Source organism: Chenopodium quinoa, unplaced genomic scaffold (assembly GCF_001683475.1).
Source record: "Chenopodium quinoa cultivar QQ74 unplaced genomic scaffold, ASM168347v1, whole genome shotgun sequence".
Classification (NCBI taxonomy): Eukaryota; Viridiplantae; Streptophyta; class Magnoliopsida; order Caryophyllales; family Amaranthaceae; genus Chenopodium; species Chenopodium quinoa.
Window position 1 is genome coordinate 457,930 of NW_018744072.1, and position 7,323 is coordinate 465,252.

Here is a 7,323-nt window from a genome sequence, read left to right on the forward strand (position 1 = left end):
TTTGACTGTTCGATCAGGACGTGAGTCGTCTAAGATCAGGTCCGTATGCTCACCAGCCGGCTGAGGGCGGAACTCATCCGACCGCTCCTCTGCCAATGATTGCTATTTTCTTTCTTTTCTTGCGGCCCCTGTCTGGGATGCCTTTCTCTTCTTGCCGCCTGCTTCTTGAACAGGCGCACTCTCCTTGACATTGTCAAGGTCTGTTTTTTCACCACTTGACCCAGTGGCCATAACAGTGGGCTTGACATCCGAGAGATAGCACTCTCGGGCCATCCTCTAATCTCCCCTTAGGGAGCCGACTGTTCCATTATCCCTCTCAAACTTGAGCAACATAAGAGATGGGATTATAACAGCCTTGGAATTATTCAGGGTTGGTCGTCCCAGAATCATGTTGTAGGCCGAGAGTTCTTCTACTACCAGGAACCGGACTACCATGTGTCGTCCTTCCCCTTTTTCGCCCAGGCGGATGGGTAAATCCACTCGTCCCAGTGGGTGGACGACTCCTCCTCCAAACCCTACTAAAGGGTGGGATGCCGGATGTATGCAATTAGTCTGATATTTTAGTTTCGACAAACATTTTCTACTGATGAGATCTGAGGAGCTTCCGGTATCTATGAGAATTCGGCCAACTCTTTGGTTGGCCACTTTACATTCAATGACGATAGGGTCGTCATGCGGCCCTCTTACCCCTCCTAGATCTTCTTCAGTGATGACAATCTCAGGAAATGAATATTTGGAGGGCCGTTCTTGGTGAACGGAATTTACATCTAACCGTCTGATGTTGTCTTTGTTGCCCCTAATAGTGGGGCCGCCTCCTGAGAAGCCGCCTGCAATGGTGTAGACGACTGCATCATCTGTATCGGAGTTGTCGGCCTGTTGTTTCTTTTTGGCCGACTGCTTTTTTGAGGAAGTGTTCCCCGTAGATTTCTTGACATAACTGTCAAGATCACCTTGCTCAGCCAGGCGGTCCAGATACCGCATGAGACTGATGCAGTCATTGGTGTGATGACCAACATCATCATGATAAGCACAAAATTTTTCTTGGTTCCGGTTGTTTGCAGAACCCTTCATGGGGACTGGCTTCTCAATTGAGATCCGTCCCTTGATTTCTTTTAGGATAAACTGGTTATCCTTGTTAAACGCATACTTTAGGGAGTATGGTTTGAATTCTTTTTTCTTTTTCTGGGCCGGCTGTTTAGAGGAATCAGCCGCCCAGACCTCTTTTCTCTTCTCATCCTTGTTTGACGACTGTTTCTGTCGTCCTTCTCTTTTGTCAGACCTTTTCCCGTCCGACTGTTTTACCGTACAAAGATCAGTCGCCTGTATATAGGCTTCCGCTTCAATCAAGGCCTCTTGAAGAGTCGCCACCCTCTTCCGGACCAAATCAAATTTGAAGGTCGACCCGTCTTTGAGACCTCTGAAAAAGTCAGTATAGGCTACCTCATCCGGTAACCCTTGAATCTGTATTCTCATCAGGTTAAAACGCCTGATGTAAGAACGAAGCCCCTCCTTCTCGCCCTGCTGAATTGTTCCTAAATCAAGGGTCATCTTCTTTGCAGGGATGTTCATGGCGAAGTTGGAGGTGAATAGGTAAGCAAGCGTCCTGAAGCTATTTACACAACCAGTCGGCAGGTTGCCGAACCATTGTTGTGCAATTCCTTTGAGAGTCGATGGGAAACACTTGCACCAAGTGGGATCATCCAACCCTTGAAGGTACATCAGGTTGGTGAAGGCCATAAGATGGTCTTCTGGGTTAGTAGTGCCGTCATAGGAACCTACTAATACATTTTTCACTTTGGCCGGCTGAGCGGCTTCAGTAATTTCCTTGGAGAAAGTCGACGACTGTTCACCAAGTCTAAGCAACCGTAGCTGCCAGTCCATAGGTTGGACATTTTTTGCTGCAGGTCCACCAAACGGAGGTGGCTGTAAAAAATATTGTTGTTGCGGCACAAACGGTAAGTGTGGTACCGCCTGGTCGCTATGAAAGCCGGACTGACGGGAGGTGCCGCCTGACTGACTCTCATGATACGACTGCGTATGCCTCATTGAGGTATTTCGCAGACTGTCTTGGAAGTTTGAAGTAGAGGCCGAATCTGACAATCGGTCACTCTTCTTCTGCTCTAGCAGTAGCCGAGCGTCTGTGTATGATTTCCTCGACCCGTCCGCCTGAATATGACGAACAGGTTTCCTATTTCCTGGAGTAGGAAAACGGTATTTTGTGAAATCAAGGGCAGGTGGCTCCCGCTTCCTAGATTTAGGATGAGGAGTCGCCTCTCGCCCTTGAACTGGCTTCCTCTTCTGTGAAGAGGAGGGTTTCTTAGCCGACTGCTCCTTGTCCAAAGCAGGCGGCTTCTTGTTGATCAACTCTTGAATTTCTCCCTTGAAGTCCCTCATGAAGGTCATGAGTTCGTTCCTTGTGATGGGAGCAGCTCCATCAATCGGCTGCTGCCGAACAGGCGGTGCGCCTGCTGGCTCACTTCCAGTTTGAAGATGTTCCCGTTCCCTTCTTTCGGTATGACGGGTACGTCGGGCCCTTAGGGTCCCGTCTAAAGCTGTGTGAGCTTCAACTTCAAATTCACTCTCAGTATCGTGGTCCGACTGAACTTGAGGGTCGTCTAGGGGACGCCTCTCTTCAGGAGTCGGTACAGACTTGGATGCCATCTCAGAAGTACTCTCCCCACAGACGGCGCCAAATGTTTCGGGGTTTTCTGATGTCCTGCGGGAGAGTTACAATTCCGAGACTGGAACCGGACGCCTGTACCTGCAAAACAACGGAGACTCCTGGTGGTGGGAGCTCCGCCTCCAACGGTCAAGTTAGTACTTGATTAAGGAGTAATTAATGCGGAAATTAAAGTGATTGGGTCTCTCTAGGTGAGAGTGTTTAATGTAGGTAATCTGCTTTGTTAGCGTGATCAGCCTGTTATTCGTGTGTGTAATCAATGTGTAATCCCCCTTAATGAGGATTAAGGGAGGTATTTATAACCTTGGGAAACGTGCCAATCCTAGGTTTAGGTTAACCTAGGGCTGATTGGGCTTCCCTCGAAAGTTGGGCCTGGGTGGCCGGTTTCTCCATTAGGCATGGAGTATGTCACGTGTCATGACATAATATGTCCAAGGTGGACGAATAAGCGTGTGCCACGTGGCAAGCCCTGACAGTTCCAACTGGGGGACACTTGGCAGGACCTGATTGGCCCACGTGGCGCATTCCGATTGGTGGGAGCAAAATCCCCTAATCACAATCGTCTTATATAAACTGACAATAGTGAGGAGATTGAAGCTCTTTCTTCACAATGTATATCGGAAAAGTGGAATGTTGCTGTTTCAGGCCTATTAATTACGAATAACACTTTGATCGTTCTTGAAAATTTTCATAATTATATGAATTCTTGTTTCACGGTACTTACTTCCTTGCTTTCATAAAAATTGCATTAGTGGCTTTTATCACTATTCTCATACTAACTTTGATCATGTTTAATTACTACTCTGTAATATGTAAGAATGTATAGTACTCACTACAACCAATCATCCCTTGTGCCACAAATTATGCCACGGGAATTCCTAATTTGTGACATAATTTCATTTAGCCACGGGAAAAATAAAGTACAATGCAAACCCTATATAAGAAGAAAAATTTATGCCACTGGTGATTATATTCCCGTGGCAACTATCACACTTATACCACAAATATCTTTTCCCGTGGCAAACTTTACACTTGTGCCACGCGTAATTATTTTCTCGTGGCAAAATCCACTTACGCCACAAATTTTGCCAAGAAAAAATTTTCGTGCCTAGATCTACTTATGCCATTAAAAAAGGCACACGACAAATTTATTTAATAATACTTATTTAACATAACAATTAAAATACCTTATATCACAATTAGAGGTCGAATATCCATAACTTTGGTTTTCTTTACTTTTTATTGATAGTACATGAAACATAATACTCTTTACAAATTAGAGGTCGAATATATGTTATCTATTTCTTTTTTTATTGAAACAATATGTTATCTATTTCTAATAAGCAATTAAATTTTCTAAAAGATATGTTTGCCTTTTATTTTTTCTTTTCTTTTGTTTTTGCCATAACATCCAATAATTGTATTCCATCCATACTAGTTTATAGTTTCTGTTTGTGTTTTTTTACGGTATTTAAGAGATGAAAGGAGAAAATGGATGAAATACTTTTAAAAAGTATAATTATATACAAAAGATTGAGATAGAAAGTGGAAAAAAATACAAGGGTAAGTGAAAAATTCAAGGGTAATTTAAAAAGTAAAATTAATAAAGTTAAAAAAAAAAGAGTATAATGATTTTTACGTACGACCCAAAAATAGAAATAAGAACTATATTTTAAATCTCCAAAATAGAAAAACATGAAATATAACGTAGAACGGAATGAGTATATTAGCCTTTTGTTTAGGCGTGTATGTAGTATGCTGGCGATCCTTCCAAGCTCAGTATGTTAGTACTTGTACAAAAAGTTTTAAATGTACCAATTTTTATAAAACCACAAAAAAAACAAAAAATAAAAAAATCGCTGCCCTGTGCAATTTCCGAGTCTTTTTCTGTTTCAGTTTTTTCACGTTTTTCCACCAAAAAAACCTTACCCAGTTCGCATCGCTCTCCTCTCGTTACAAAAATGAAGATCGATGGAGCAAAGAAGGATGCACGGTTTGAAGCATTAATTTTCTTGAATGGTCCCCAGCCAACGCTCGCTTAGGTAAGACTCCCTTTGTCATTTCACAAATTTGATTTAAATTAGGGTTTGATGTATGCTTCAGAATGATCTTTTGATGCCGGTGGGGAATCCGATCATTCAAAATCCCACGATTCAAATTGTAATTCCACAATTCACAGTCTCGGAAGTTCAATTCCCTCTCTAAAATTCCAAGGTGGTATTCAATTAAATAATTATTCGTTGTCTCTTATGTTTTGGGTTATTATGTATGCATTGGATGGTGATTTATTTGTCCCAATTAATATGGTGGCAGTTGAATTCAGTTGTAATCTAATTGCTATATTTTTGTTTTTGCAATTTTGTACTTCAGTTTCATGTGGCTCCATTTTCTGCATTTCATATGCTAGTTCAACTTACCCAGTTCGCATGCCTTAGATCGTATCTCAACTGTCTGTCCATATGTTGTGCTGCAATTCAATTTTAATAATGTAGGAAATGAGCAAGTTAATTGGAGTTTCAAAGACCAAGAAATGATCCCTTTAGTCAAACTTACAATCCTGAATGGTGTAACCGTCCTACCTTTTTTTGGAGTCAAGGCGTACACACAGGACCCCCTAAACTGGACATTTTCAGAATGATACTTTACCTCAACTAGCTACGTTCCAAAATCAAGGCTATCAATGCAATTAACCCGAGGCCAGCATTTAAACTAAATTTTCAAACACAGCCTTCCACCCCAGCTATTCTGATAAAAAAAAAGGAAAAAAATTAAATAGATTAGAGAAGACTATTTTAATTTAGGCTACTACTGTAAGTCAACTAGTAACACAAAATACAGAGAAAGGAACACTCCCAAGCCAACTTGAAATTAATCCAAAAAGTGCTAATTCATTGGTTCAAACTGATAATGTTAAAAGAGTAAATTTTATGATTTCTTTTAGGTCAAGACATCACATAGATACTTATGTAGGAGATATATCTGACGGTGCTTCTGATTTTGATCCATCTTTGTCTACTTTTATTCCTCTTTCACAGTCAAATTCTCCTAGCATAATTAGTTACAATAAGAATGATGCAGTGACGACTAAAGTTGTCATCTTAGACAAGTTAAAAGAACCTAAGGAAAAAGATACTAATGGAAAAGAAATTAATACAATAATATTATCAATTAACATGGGTTTGTAAACATCATTTTGTGTTTGCAGGTAAGGGAGGGGCGTAGTGTTCCACAAATTTTATTGGAGCAGGGGGTTTCTCGAATAATAATAATTTTAGATTTCAAGAAAAGAAGGTTCATCAGGATCAGTGGCGGACCCAAGAATTTCCGACTGGTGAGTCACAATCGATAACCAAATATGTAAAAAATTTTTTTTACCAAAATTCCTAAGAAAAATTATTTACAAAGATCATCCAAATAGAAAATTGACAAGATTACAATATTAACTTATAATTAACAAGCTTAAAATTGACCTAAAATAATAATCACAATAATTAACAAACTAATTTATTTATTTTTTTTTTTTTTTTAAGAAACTTAATAATTTTTTTGGGCCCTGGTGAGTCATTTGACCCACCAGGCACAAAGGCAGGTCCGCCGCTGATCAGGATGAAGTAAGTATATTCAAGTCTTATGTTTGCAATTTAATTCGCTTTTTATATTTTCTGTTTTTTTTTTTCTTCTTAATATCATAGTGATAAAACTAGATAATGAAGGGAGGAATTGCAGTGTAGGGAGGGGGGCAGATGTAGGGAGGCCAGGGGGTTAGGTGCAGGGGAAGGGGGCAAGGGCTCCTGCACTTGTGGTTATGCTCCCATTGTAATTTTTTTTTCGTTATTTTTTTTTATTAAAGTGTAAAACATTATAGTAATTTATTAATGAAAATATCTAAGTTTTTATATGTACAAGTCTTTGTGTATTAATTTATTTGAAAAAAATGCAACATTTATTTTTATTTTTTGGCGTGAAAGGCACCGGTTTAGAGGCAAACCGGCACCCTTTACTTCACTTCAGGCACCGATTTTGCCTTTGAACTGTTGCCTTTATTGAAAAAGAGCACCGATTTTGAACTGGTGCCTAATAAATTTTTTCTACTGGTGTTATTAGCCACGGTAATATGTGTGACAATAGAGTTTTAGCCACGGTATTATTTGTGGCAAACAAACTTATTAGCCACAGTAATATTTGTGGCAATGTTTATTAGCCATGGTAGAATTTGTGGCAAACAATTGTTAGCCACGTTAATATTTGTGGCAAATGAATTTGTTTGCCACGTGTATATCCGTGGCATAAAAATTAAATTTTCCACGACATCTATTTTTCCGTGGCAAATTCCTAGCCACGACCTCTTGTGCCATGGGAGTACATTTCAAAATTCCCGAGGCTAAATTATATATCCACGGCAATTTCAAACTTATGCCACGACTTTACTCGTGGCACAAAGGTCAATTTGTTGTAGTGACTCCATAAGTCCATATATCATTATGCTAATCATTATACCAATTTGAGCAAATTTTGTCAAAGTTAGGATTATATTGAGAATAATGATAGTTGGGATTATTTTGAGCGGATCGTCGAAAGTTGGGATTAAACCTATCAATTTTTCCTTAGAATGATCCTACCTTTCGATTATCTCTGAATAATCC

At 39.9% G+C, this 7,323-nt stretch overlaps 1 long non-coding RNA gene across 1 annotated transcript; it reads left to right on the forward strand.

Moving 5' to 3' along the window:
• Positions 1-3,951: 3,951 nt before the first annotated feature.
• Positions 3,952-6,585, forward strand: LOC110691195. The gene is made up of 3 exons (XR_002505245.1): positions 3,952-4,722; positions 5,886-6,011; positions 6,258-6,585. It is a non-coding gene; the product is annotated as an uncharacterized LOC110691195 (long non-coding RNA).
• The last annotated feature ends 738 nt before the right edge of the window (positions 6,586-7,323 follow it).